This window comes from Cygnus atratus, chromosome Z, assembly GCF_013377495.2.
Source record: "Cygnus atratus isolate AKBS03 ecotype Queensland, Australia chromosome Z, CAtr_DNAZoo_HiC_assembly, whole genome shotgun sequence".
NCBI lineage: Eukaryota > Metazoa > Chordata > Aves > Anseriformes > Anatidae > Cygnus > Cygnus atratus.
The window spans coordinates 16451843-16466608 of record NC_066396.1 but is presented as its reverse complement, the minus strand read 5'-3'; positions in this window follow the sequence as shown (position 1 = coordinate 16466608).

The following is a 14766-nucleotide window of genomic DNA, read 5'->3' as shown; positions in this document are numbered from 1 at the left end:
GGAGTACATTTAAGCTTTATAACTTAGTAATACAGAATATAAAAACAATTTGAAGTGACAGTATTTGCTAAATCCCACCTTGTTCTTTTATTGTCTCTGATATCATAATAAATAATATACATGTGTGAGAAAGGAAATGTTTAAGGTGTGTACCACTGCCCTCTAACTGTATATAACCAGAAGTATTCAGTTAGACAGCTGAGGCTGTGTACATGCAAAATTTCTGTAAGCTAAAAATTGCCTTTCGTCTATACAGACTCTTGGGGCTCTAGCACTGTCCATCAAATTGATCTGTGCAATTTTGTTTTGTTTGGGGTCTTCTGGGAGACAGGTGGGGTTGAGATCTTTGGAAGGGGACAGGGTTAAACACAAAATAAGAGGAAGAAAGAAAGTTTATTTTTTTTTTTTTGTTTGTTTGTTTATTTTAAGCAATTGTGCTTTTAGAACAATCTGAGTTCTAGATCATATCTTCCAAAACACTTTGCTTTTTTCTCCCTGTTTGTGTGCTGGTCATTGTTACAGGTGAAAAAACATGGAGAACATGGCAAAAATTATTGTGGCAGTCAAAGGAGCTGGGGGACAGCTAATAACAGAGAATGAGGCTCCTGTACATGCCCCAGCTGTTCCTCCAATAACCAGAGGCAAGCTGGCTGTCCTACTAAAGTGCATGTATATGTTCTGAAACACATCTGCCCTGTTCAACTAGTTGCAAGAGTTCCGAGGTTACAAGAGCTTCCTCTGCTGTGGGCTGGAGGTGTCATCCCCTGACTACCTGTTCATTTCTGCCTGCCACTGCCTTCAGTTTCTTCTACTCCTTACTGTTCCTCTTCCTCTTGTCTTCCAGTCTGTGAGCTCTGCTAGCAGTTTTAGAGATGACTTAAAATCCGTTGTGCAAGATTCCCATCAAAATCAGGAAGGGGGGAAAAACAGTGACATTTTCTTCAAACGGCATGAAGACAGGTAAAACGAAATTCACACAGCTGAAATGTGCATTAGAACAAAAGCATGGACAATCTGATTACACTGTTTTTAGGCTGGTGGAAAATACACTGGAGGAAGAGTTGCAGAAAGAAGCTACAAATCCCATTTTGAGCTAGTCAAACTCAGTGCTTTGAGGTTAAGTAAGCAAAGTCTCCTATAGACCCTGTATAAGATGTAGGACAAGATAGATTCTGACCCTCTTTTGCTATAGTCATAATTTAACCTTGATGTTATAGTTGTACCTTACAACTTATTTGACAGTATTTCACTGGTAAAATATTTGTATATTACCTTCCCCAAATGGTTAAATATCTCAATGTAAGTAAACACCTGTGATAACTCTTTTTTTCCAAATACAGTTTCAGATTCATTAAATTCATGATATGCATTCTAAGCAAATACTACTTTATATTCTTATAATATGGGAGATTTCTAAATTAGATCATTACTATGTATTTTTCATTTTGAGAAAAAAATCACTCCTGGGTTTCTGAGGAAACATGATCACTTGCAGTTTAAGCAAAACCAACTAGGAGGTGTTTCTGTTAAACTATCATCTTGTGGTTAATAAACAGCCATCCATATATATAGACTGTGTTGCACTGTCTTGTAATAACTGTTCCACTTAATAATGCTGCAGGGAGGACCTAACAAAAGATACAAACACTTTATCCACTTTAGAAGCACATGCAAGATTTATTACTGGCAACTGCTTCTGTATTTTATATAAGGTTGATAGTGTCTGTTGCATACAATTTAGCAATATAGTCTTATAGAATGAATAAAAAATGAATGTGTCAAAGGAAAAAATGGGAAAGAGTGCAAGAGAAAAATCCGTTCAGAAAAGAGAAAGCATACAAACAAGGGGTAGCTTGCTTGTTTATTGTTTTACATTGAAGATACTAATTTTGCCTCTGTGGTTATATTAATATTCTCTGATGCCTGTTCAGGAAATTGGAATCTCAGATCTAATATCATTCTGTTCATCTCTAAAAATACAGCTGCTTATGGCAAGTAATTAGCTTACCAAAGTTATTGACTCTGTGACAGTAGCACATACTTTATTCCTTCTCCAAAAGATTTTTTTTTTCCCTGGTGAAACTGATGTCTTGAAACTATGCTAGGGGGACATGACTCAGCCCAGCTCTTCTCAGTATCTTGATGTTTCAGTACTTGGAATTACTTAGGGTCTCTGAGTTATATGACAATTCTAAATATGGTCATAAAAAGGATTAGACATCTTCAAAAGCATCACCCAGCCAAAGTCCTGATATGAGATAATTATTGACCTCTCCAAATTCTCCCAGTTTGGAATGATTCTATTTATTTGAATGTTATTTTACTGATACCTTCATAAATTACATGAAAATACTTCCTCCTGGAAAAGTCTGGCAGTTTTTCAACATAATGCAAACATGCTGTGGGTTATTGGACAATTAACATTGTGTCAAAGCTTCACTATATTCTCTGAAAGTGAAATGCCATTTTGCTTTACTTAATAACACTTCTCCCTCTACACCTTCTTATGCCTTTTGCCATGAAACTTCAGGAAGGAAAAACACTTTTCGAAAGGGACGCTGCAACTGGAAGAGACTACTGCAGAAATCATTGCCAAGCCCTAAAGAGGTACAAAGTGATGTCAAATTACGTGCATAAAAATATAAGCAAAATGCTGACATGTACAACATATGCAGTTGCTACTGGCATTTAAGAGTAATGGGTGAGCAAAACTGTACATACAGGTGTATTTTTACTCCAAGAATTGCTAAAATATTAAAATTATAGGTAGGATTATTTTACTTCAGACAGTTATATGTCAGGGGTAAAAATTCACTTTTTAATTTTTAATTCACTATTTAAAGTAACAAAATCATAATTAAAGGAATAAAAACTACCATGTTTCTCCTTTGCCATTTTTTCTTTAGATAAAATGAAATACCAAAATCCTGGACTGATATCAAATCTAGACATCCCTGAATGAGAGAAAAAAAAGTCATTTAAAAACTGAACTATGTAAAAACGCTATAGTTTTGAGGATATTTACAATGACAATAACAAAGTGTTTGACTCTCTCAAGGCCACGAAAGATTATTGTTTTGAATAGATTACTACATGAGTCCTTTAGAGAAAACAATGCTTAGGAGATACGTAATAATTGAATGATAGCTAATATGAACCTGGTATGGATCCAAGGAAGAGACAGGTTCTGCACGTAGGCATTAGAGATAAAATATCTACTAACATTGTTTAGCTGGCACCTTACCTTGGAAACATCCAAATGCCATGGTGTGCCAGAGAGTATGTCTCAGAAGGGCTGCTGCTGCGCATCTTGCATTAGTTTTGACAGGACTGACATGCTGAGCAACCCTGGACAGACTCCACTGTAATCCATGCAAGTGTTTCAGGGTTTCTTTTAGTGCTGCTAAGAACCAGCTCCCTTCTTCAGGAGAGTCAGTCCCATGACACTCGCTCCATGCAGGACAGACAGGGAACAGCCCCGCCGTCAGTCCGTCCCAGGAGCCAAGTTAATGATCAGTGGGTCGGACACTGTCGTGAGCTGCAGGAAGAGCCGCTGTGCCACGTCTGCTCTGCACTGCATCCCATGCCCAGGGGATGCCCTGCCAGCCCTGCCAGCGAGGCTGCCGTGTGGTCCCTGTTTGTTAACTGGATTTCAGGGGCCAGCAGTTATGTAAAAGGGATTTAAGTTCACAAGAGCCTCTTCCTGGTCTTTGCTCCAAGGCCTGTTATTAATTAAACTGTCATTAGACGAAATTCTCATGTAATGACTGGAGCAGGGCCTAACACACAAATGGCAGCATTGTCTCCTTGCGTGGAGGCCGGAGCTGCCTACCCTGGTGGTCTCGCCCCAGCCTGAGCCTGCAGGTCTTCATGGACTCTGCCTGAGTCATGGTCTCCACCCAGGCTGGCCACCTACTCAAAACAAGAAATGAAGATGTACATGAAAAAGGCAGATTCTGGTCACAGAGCCCACCAGCAGCACCACTAGCCCAGGCCCTCCAGGCAGCCCTGCCAGACAGTCTGTGAGGGGCTCTGCCCTGCAGGACATGACGGGCCTTGCACGGAAAGGGAAGAGGAGGGCACTGCCTCTACCACTTCATACTCTGCCGCTCCTCTGCTTTCGCAGCAATGAAGAAATGTTCATTTTCAAATTTGTGCTCACTGCTGCTGGGGTTACTGAGGGTGCCATGCACACCTCGGGGTGGGGACTAGCACTTTCCCCATCTGCTGGGGCCGCTTCTCCTTCTGATCACAGGACTGGCAAGTATTTTCAGTGCAGGACAAACATGACTTGACACCTGCTGGGTAAGATTTTCACTCTGAAATGAAAATTTGGAATACAAAATTAAATGAAAGATTGGATTCCCAATGCTCTTTTTCAAGAACAGATCCTGAACAAAGCACATGGGATTTAAATTATCTCCAGTCACTCCCTAGCAGGTGCTCTGACCACATGGCCACAATTCTTGCTCCCTTTCAGTCCGTCTCTTCTGCCTAATTAATCTTTAATTACGTTGTGGCAAATGTACAAGCTGTGACAGAGTGTTAGGGGGTGTGCCAGGGTTAGGGACAGAGGGATGGGCTGGAGTCTTCCGCAGGGAAAGAGCAAGTCTCCTTTTAGTGCCCTCTTGGCAAGAGAATTTTATCCTGCTGTGAGTGTTGAGGGAGTGTCATTTCACAATTTCTCTTTCATCAGCCAACTCAGGTCAGGGTCAGCCCCTGGGACAGATAGGTCCCTATATCTGCTCTAGCTATAGATGCAGTAAGGGCAATGTAGTCAGGATGTTGATATCAGTAACTCTTGCCTTGAGAACAGGCTTGCAGTATCTGGTTATGTACTTTTAGTGCTGTATAAGAGACAAAGACAGACTTGCTTCTTTCAGGAAATTAATATATTCTGAAGTGTCTGTACAAGGACAGCTACCAAAACAATGAAAAAATTCACAGAGAACACCAAATAGCTACAAAATAAGAGCATTGTCTTCATTCTTGGACCTGGGACAGATGAGAGTCTGTTAAAAACACAAAGCTCTTCAGAATGTCAGGACAAGCCTGGGGGATAGGGAAAAGAAATGACAGCCCTTGGTGAGGTGGGGCTGTGGGAGCCCTGAGAAGATACAAATGATGACAGACTACATGCATAAAAACATAGTGAGTACTGTAGTACTGAATAGGCAGTTTTAAAAGCAGCATAAAGGTAGTTGAACAGATTTTCATGTGCAGGTGTACATGAATTTCCTTGCTCCGAGAAAATAAAACATTGAGATGAAATCTAGAACCACATTTGAATTATAAACAGCGAGAGAATTTAGTGCCAGCAAAGACAGGAAAAATGGACTCACGTCTTACTCTGGGGTAGTACCTTCTCAAGTCACAACTTTTCTCACCATGAAGGGAAAAGAGAAGGTTTGGGTAGGTGTAGCAAGGAAAAAAAAAAAAAAAAAGAAAAAGTAAAAAAAAAAAGTGCAGACTTTACAAGCAAGGATAGGCAGGCAAAGAAATAGGGAGGCAGACAACAACCATTGTTTCCCAAAAGAGGTTTCCTTAGGTTTCCCACCGGTTTCACTAGATGCTTTCTGCAACATGAAGCACCTAGCACTTAAAGACATTTAAGGTGCAGTGCCAAGCAACCGTTAAGAACCTGACCCACACCTTCCCATTTCTTTTTTTCTTAAAAGAAAGAAAAGTTCTCCAAAGCCCCTGTGCTGAAATTTTTGTTTATCACCATCACTAAAACTCTGGAATTATCAACTAGAGCTACTTTGGTTTTACTTTGGTAATTACCAGATTACAGGGATGTCATCAGTAGCATTTAGGCAGATGTACTAGTATTAACTGTACCATTCAAATATTTGAAACAACACATTTTAATATTCACGAGGAAAAGCCAAAGAATCATTTCTAAGGCCATCTCTTCATTTTGTATTAATTGCTACATAAAGCACTCTTTGCCAGCATTCACTGTTTAGTATCCTCGCAGATTTCTAAGCATGTAAAACAGATCTAGCAAAATCACAATCCAACTTTCTATTTTAAGAGAGAAATAATGCTTGAAAAACTTTGGGTGATTTAAGCACTATCTGAAATAACAGCCAAAAGATCACACAGATCATGTTAGAACATTTACACTTTATCTAGTCATATGACCTATATTCATAATACAGCTTTCAATCAAGAAGAAATGAGACACTCTAAGATGCTATCCCGAATCCTTACAATGTTCTTGTCTCTTGACTGAGCAAATTGTGAGGGCTGACAATTGAAAATGTTTCTATTTTTCAACCTTCTGTTGAAAACACTGTTTAACAATGCTTATTTTGTTTCTTCATGGTTGTACTAGTTCTTCATAACCATGATTTTTTTGTTCCTTCTATATAATTCTCTGCAAGCTTAACTGCCACTTCTGTTTCTTTATTAGAGCTCATTGTGGAAGATACTGAAACTGCAGTCAGATCTAGGAGTAAAAGACCCCTATAAAAACACACACAGCTCCTTTCTTATTCCAGCCTTTCGCCTCTGTTTCGACTGTAAACTCTCCATACCTCCTTTAAAACTACCTGTTCAAGAAAGTATTCATTTTTAAAATGTCTCATACACTGTATTATAGCTTCAACAGTTTTATGCAATACTCAGCAGAACAATATAATGCAAGACAGAGAAAACTGACACTTCAGAAGTTCCATATTATCAGTATAATTCAGTTATTAGAAACATTTATGCTATGACTGTTATTTACCACAGTCAGTCTCACCTGACTCCTGTCCCCTCCACTCACAACAACAAAAAAATATCTCCTAAAACAACCAAACATGCAGAATCTTCTATCAAGAAGCAATGAATTTTTTTGAACTAGACAGTAGGTTAGGTATCTCCAGAGAATTATCACCTCTCCTTTAATCTTGCAGGTCAGCAGTGCAAAAACAGCCAGTCTCAGCAATGCTGTTACTGTCATAAAAGTATTCAGTGCTCAATATAATGCACCATGAAGTCTTGTTGTATTTCTAAGCTTTTAACACCAGAACATTCTTCCACTCTACATGAAGATAATTTTAGCATTTTTAAAAACAACTGGAGTATTCATTTTTAGAGATGTCCTAACTAAAAGGAAGAGAAAACTCACTGTTCATCTGTTTTTGGATGAAGATGGCTTTAAAATGGAATAAGGTTTCTAGACCAGCTACGAGAGCTTGGACTCCTCACAGCTTTTGTCCAAACATGGCCAGTCTGCAGGGCATTCAGGGCATCCAGGCTACTTGCTGCAAGCTGTGCCTCTGTTGCTTAGAGCTGGGATTCAGAAGATCCCAGTTTACACGGAATATCAGGGAGATGAGGGCTGGCTCTACTCGGAGAGGATTTCTAGTCATAATTGCAGAGGAAACTAGATGGCGTGCCAGGAATAGGATATCCCTCCAGCTCGTTAGGCAGAACTCAGGTCCAGACATGCACTACTCTAACCAGAGAGCATTAAGGCATAATATGCCACAGGTAGTGCAAAGAGGTCAAGCCTGTACTATTTTCTTTTCTAATTTTATGTCAGAGTGATGATAAATATTTGTAACAAAAATTGGTGAAAACTCACAGAGGATAGATTCTGTATAAATTAGAGATGGATGTTACTCTCTGTTGTCATTAAAGTGAAGTCTTTTGATTAGTATGTATCACTCATTTATACTATAGACATGTTTAACCCACCAGTTAATTGTTGCAGATATCTGTACTTTTCCCTCTTGTTAGTTTAACAGAGCTTACTGAGTTGTAAAGCAGACTCCAATTTAAAAATATGTTTAATGGAAGATTCACTGTGATGAAAGTCAATTTAGTTCCCAGTTGAGCAGAGACCACCTTCTTTCCCCAAAATAAAGTATAATAAAGTATCTGCCACCACCCATCCAACCTCTTTGCAAGTCAGTATGTTAATATCAGCAGTGACATCGCCTAGGGATAATAAAGCAGAATTATAAAGAGGAGGTTTTCTTCCCGGCAGAGTTGTGCCCCAGGGCAGACTACTGTTATCTTTGAAAGGAAACTAATGACTGGTCATTATCATACAAAAAATAATTTTGCATTGGATAAAGTTTTCTTGTTTTTCTCTAGGCCTGATTTGCATATTCCTAGTTAGCTGGGTTTTATATAAACGTGGTTTGTTTTGGATATGTCTACACTGCCTTCCAGATACAGGCCCAAACCTGCACTCAAGTCCAAGTTCATCTGTGCCAGAAGTACATGGACTTTGGGCGAGATTTGACTGTTTCTAATTTGACAGTGAATCACACGCTACTGTTTAGTTTGATCCCAAGCCTGTTCTCTGGTCAGTGCCTACTGCCAGTGTAACTGCTGCCTCAGAGACACTGTGAAGAACCTAATGCAGTTTCCTATCAGCTGTTTTTTGTTACTGCAGTTCAAGATCTGTTAGCATTGTACACACAGCATTTTCCCTCTACGTCTATGCAGAAAGAAGTGCAATAATGATAAAAATACTATATAAACTTAGAATGTTTTAGCATTAAGGGGATGATATTCACATTTCTTGATCTCATCTTTTCCAGTAAGAAATAGAGCTAGGGATTTTACTTCTTCATTGAAATTATACTCATGCACACACCAAAAAAAAAAAAAAAAAAGAAGAAAAAAAAAGAAAAAAAAAGGAAAAAAAAGGGCAAAAGCCACCATACGTACATAACGTCTAGAAAGCAAGAAACAAATATGCAGACAATAAACATTATTCTCTAGCTTCTGCTGCAGGAGTGGAAAAGTAGCAAATGCTGCACAAAGGCATTATCTGAATAAGAGAAATAAAAATGCTACTTGATAGCAGTGCTGTTCTCAGTAGAAATCTTCTGGAGAAATATTTGGTCAGTTCCCAGAGAAATCCAGTCCTTTTGTCAGATATGTCCCTTTTGTATTCTTCTTCCTTTTAGAAAGCCCAGACGTTTAATTTTTTTTTGAGCTACAGAGGATGCCTGTTTAGGACTAAATGTGGACAGTCATACCGTGAATCAGATAAGCTGCATACTTGGCATACAGACAAAGAATTGGGAACCATGATGTATCCGGCTTCAGTTGCCTTCAGGTTGCCATTACAAGATCCTGTTCTCTTTTGAAAAGTTCTTCTTTTGAAAAGCTCAAAGTGTGTGTGTGTGTTTTTTTCTTTTTTTTTCCCATGTGTTATACAATGTTATGCAATGTATGTTTTAAGAAAATGTAGACAGTAACAACGTCCCCTTTATTCTGACATCGTCTTAACACCAAAGAATACTTGAAAATAGACTAATTTTTGCAGTTTTCAAAAAAGAGAGTGAAATTAACTAATTGAAAGCCCATCACTCAGTCTGTTCATTCATGAGATTAAATAACATGCTGTATGGAACATATTATGTTCCATAGTCCAAGACCATCTACAGATGGAATTTCCTTGCAAGGATCTCTGTTTCTCCCATAGTAACACCTGCAGTACTTCTACCTGAGACATCACAAAGCATGAAGGTCTGGTAAAGAGTGCAAACATCGTCAAGAATGAATATGTAGCATAAGGGGGAAACTGCTAAAAAAGTAATAAATGCACATGAATCCATTTTATTTTATTTTATTTTATTTTTTCCTACTAAGAAGGAAAGATGTGACTTGTGGAGTTTTGGTGGGCAGAGCAAGTTTTGTAGCACAAAACTGCTGAAAATACACTACTGTAATGAGAGCTCCCTTAGAACTGTTTTCTCTTCCAGTGTTCAGGGATGGTCCTTGAGAGAAGCTCTAGAAATAGTGATGAGATACGCTTCACTGATAAAGTGGGATATAGTAGATGATGCAGGACGTTTGTCCATACTCATACAAGAATCTGTTTTTTCCTTAGGAAGGTTAAGTAGAACAGTGACTAAAAAAGGCATATGAAAAGAGGATCATGTATTTTCCAACTATGCTAGTCACAGATTTCAGGCAGAAAGAAAAGAGAAAAATAAAGCTTTGAAGTAATTTTGAATTAATAGGCTTTGAGTTTGCAACTTCGTGAGAAGCTTTAGATAATTTTATGAAGCATTCAGGAAGGTTTAAGTCTGTACCAGAAAGAAACTGTAACTGAAATTTTACTTCTGAATATCCCAGGACAGTCCAATGTAGTAGTGAGCATGCCACTTTTATAATAAGGCTGGACAGTATCTATCTGTAAAACCCAGAAATGACATCTCTGTTAGAAGCTTCAGGTTCAAAAATAGCCTTTTCCTAGTTGATATACCATGGTAGCTCTAAGTTCACAAGATCTGTAACTATCAAGTCCTGAAGATCTACAAACGTTCAAATTCCTTGCAGAAATCCTAGAGGATAATAAACCTGTTAATAAATAAAACTAATAATAAAACTGCTGCACAACAGCAGTTTTTCAGGTCAGCTGTACTTGGAATCTGATTTCCAACATAATGCCAACGTATAAAAGCATTCAAACTTTTGCTTACTTAAAAATCATCACATTAACACTTTCTGCAGACTTACATGGTCACCTTGCAACCTGTGCCAGTTGCCCCTGTGTTAGAGTGGGCAAATCAAATTCTTCCCTAGCCAAGTCCAAACAAGCCGGCTGTACAATGGTCATGGCTTGCTCTCTCCTAAACGAAAGAGGAGGAATAAAATAGGCCAGTAGGGAATGTCCCTGACTTTTCATTACACCCTGAATAGCCTTTTCTACCCACCCAGCTTTATCCCAAGGAATCAAAAAGAACCTAACACAAAGCAGAAGAAGCTAGGAAAGAACAGTCAAGTGTAACACTTTTCCTGGGTTATCTCAGGTGAGCTGCTTAGTGTCTCTCTGGAGTTAACTATACCCACATGGCTGGCATGAGGATAAACAAATGTTGTCAAGCATGTGAATGGGGTCCGCATACATAGAACACAATTTCCTCTGACAGACTTGTTTCCAGTAATGTAAGAAGTCAGCCAGAGGAATATATGTCATCTGCGCAGTCAGAATGACCCAACATCCTCACATCAGACTGCTTTATGTTATTCTCTGAAACCTTATTTTCCGGTAAACAATTATGCAACCCCTAGCAAGATGCCTTCTAAAGTCTTACAAATATCAGATGTAATTTGTTACTTACTGCTTTTCTGAGTTATTTAAAAACCAAACAACTGGGTTTTTTTTCTTCTAAAAAGCTCTCTTAGCAATACTAACTTGCTGCTGAATTAATCAATATGCAATAATTACAAAAAAAAAAAAAGAAGTTTTACACTGTAAACTGAAATTATACAATAGACTATAGTATTGGTTCCAGTGACAATCATAACCAAGAGAAGGTGAAACAAGCTGAAGCAATGGAAACTGGAACAATAAAGAATGAAAAGATGCTTTTTTGCAAAGCCTGAAATAAACTTGACAATTCAGCTAGGATAAGTTTATATCAGCTATCTCTGAAGAAATTCATATTGCCTTTGTAGATTTTTCACTGCTGCTATGTCCTACATATTCTTCTCTTTATAAGGAATCTTTAATATTTTTAATTGTTGTAAAGTAAACCTGATAAGTCATCTTTGCGTAATCCTCCCCCAGCTTACTGAGTACAGAAACATTTCAGAATGTATTAACAGCTGCAGAATCAGACATGAAAGTAAAATCTACCTATTAACATTCCTTTTTTTCTTTGAAATTCACAACATACACACTAATGTGTTTGAAGCATTTTTCACTTATATATGTATTTTTTCCCTAGAAATATTTGTAACATTGCACAAGTTATAGTATAACCCTGATGAATCCTTTGTGGAAGCACCTCCCAGATCAAATCTGCTGTTAAAAAGTCACCTTCAGAAGTTCATCTTTGAACACTTCTGGTATGACATAAGCTCAGCTGAAAAAGGCACTTTAACTTCATTTTCACCAGTGTCAAATAAAATTTAAGTATTAAAAGGATGACATGGATAGGTAAGATAACTGTACAACAGCCCTGTGATTCCTCTCTCACAGATCCCCACTGGACACTTTTCCATGGGGCAGTTTACAGCACTGGATGAAAATATTGCCAGAGCAGGAGTAAAAAGTATAGCACTGTAGGCATGAGAGAAGCTGAAGGAATTTGATGTACAGTCAGCCTGTAAAAGCCAACAAGGGAAAGTGGTTATGTACAAATATATACTGCCCAAATTCTAGACATGCAAAACTTGACTCTTGATCCTCCTCCTTACTGCAGACAAATAAGTTCCTTGTAAGAGTTCTGGTAGCTTTCCTTCCTTTGTCTAAACTCTGTTTGCTACATGCAGTTTCCGCTAATCCAACCAAAATATTTGCAGACTGAAAAACAATCTATTTCTGAAAGAAGGCCTCCTACATGTGAAGAACTAGAAACATTTGCAAATTGTTTTGCTTTAGAATGGTGTTTTCTTTCCCACACAAAGAAAAAAGACACCACCTGCCTTTGGATCAACATGCTTATTTTTATGTTATTAAAGTATCAACCTATTCGATTCTGAGTACACATCATTTTAGAGAATATTTAAATAGTTCTGTACCTGTTACATAAACGTTACATGTGGGTGAATTAAAAGCAATGAGAATTACCACTGTGATAAACCAAGAAACTGAATTTTCTCTTTATTAGAAATAGTGTATGGTACAAGAGATGTAGGTAAATTCCTGCAGCGTGCAGATTCCAAGGTACATAGGTTTGCATTGTCTGATGCGGAATGATTCTGCCAACATGTATATGGATGCATAAGTTTTAGGAGAGTGAACATAGACAATCAGAGTCCCTACTGTTAGATGTTTGTAATGCATACAGACTGCAGTCTCAGCCTCTGTGCTGATAAGGATGGGACATTTTACCTGTGTTCAGTGATGTTATGAAGCGATGAAATCATAGCATAGTTCTTCATTTTTGGCTATGACAACTCTGCAGTCAGTAAAAGAGATGAAGATTTTATTACAACTTTGGCAATCCTTTTGTTTTCTTCTTCTTCTCCCTTCCATAAAGCTCCCACTTCTGCAGTTCTATGATTACAGAAAAACATTAACTTTCAGTTAATTTTCTATGCCACATTCTTATAAAGAAGAGCTTGAAAATGTAGTTTCACTATACACTAAGCATAAAAAAAAAAAAACTAACACAAACTGTTTTGAAACTTGGGATTTTGAAATTACAAATGCCTTAGTTTTAGTTACATAGCTTTCTGATTATCTTTTTTTTTGCTGAAGTCCTCTTTTCTCTTTCTAAAATAACACTTACAGATTAAATGGAAAACAGCCTCGAAAGTGAAAGGATGCTATTAGAGGTAGATTTTTTAAAGTTTATTGAAGATGACTAATAAATTTATAGTGTGCTGTTTAACTTAAATGACTTCTCTCCATTGATTGTATGGATACAACCAATAAGCCTTAGGCCACATTGCTTGTTACTTATTTTATGCTGTCCTTCTGGTCTGATCTTCAGTGTTGCAAACACATTTGGTAAAAAAAAAAAAAAAAGAGAACAGAAAAAAGAAAAAAAAGAAAAAAAAGAGCAGAGCAGAGAAGAAACAGGGAAGGGAAGGGAAGGGAAGGGAAGGGAAGGGAAGGGAAGGGAAGGGAAGGGAAGGGAAGGGAAGGGAAGGGAAGGGAAGGGAAGGGAAAAAAAAAAGAAAAGAAAAGAAAAGAAAAGAAAAGAAAAGAAAAGAAAAGAAAAGAAAAGAAAAGAAAAGAAAAGAAAAGAAAAGAAAAGAAAAGAAAAGAAAAGAAAAAGAGAAAGAAAAGAAAAAAAGAAAAGAGAGAAATTCAAAGAAGCTAGGTTTGTGTGGACTACTTGAAAAAAAATGCAGTGCAGTAAAGCCATAAAACAGGTCAGTTGAATTAGGCAAAGTCAACAAGCGGTCACCAAAAACACAGAAAAAGCCAGAAGAGCATTATCTCCTGTAGCACACAGATTACTTCCCCCAGAGCAGGAACCACACAAAGCCTAATTTCAATGATGTAAACAAGACCTCAGCTTCACCAGACTATTTACTGCTCCCACTGACCGCTACTAATAATAACTGAGCAAGTACAGCAGAACAACAGAGGAGACTTTCCTGTGTAGTTCATTGTCCACAGGACCTCTTGTGATTTTTATCTTTGCTACAAAAGAGAAACTATTTTTAAAGAGTCTGAATGGTTGGAAAATGCAGAATTCATGAAAAAAGAAAGAATTATCAGAGGCAATCTTTTTCATGTTATTAAAGCAGCAGTTGACACTGCATGCTTTCAGCATAGTTAAAGTTATGCATAATAACTTTTTCCAAATTGTATTCAGATCAGAGGCTGGCTTACTTTTTCCAGGTACATTACTGTAATGAAAGATACTACTTCCCTCAAAAGCTGGTCTTGCTTGAGACATTTTGAATATTTTCTGCACATTTTGAAGCAACAACCTGCAAAACAAACCTTGTGATAGTGTCCTGGTTTTGTCTGGGATAATTTTCTTCCCAGTAGCTGGTGTGGTGCTGTGCTTTGGATTTAGGATGAGAATAATGCTGATAACACACCGATGTTTTAGTTGTAGAGCAGTGCTCGCACAGAGCCAAGGACATTTCAGCTCCTCGTGCTGCCCTGCCAACGAGGGGCTGGGGAAGCACCAGGAGCTGGGAGGGGACAGAACCAAGACAGCTGGCCCAGGCTGGCCAGGATGCCCACACACCATGTGGCATCATACTGAACAATAAAACGGGGGTGAAGTGGCCAGGAGGGCCAAGAGGGGCTGGCTGGGCATCAGTCACTGATGGTGAGCAATTGCATTGTGCATCGCTTGCTTTGTGGTTTTTGTTGCTGTTATTATTATT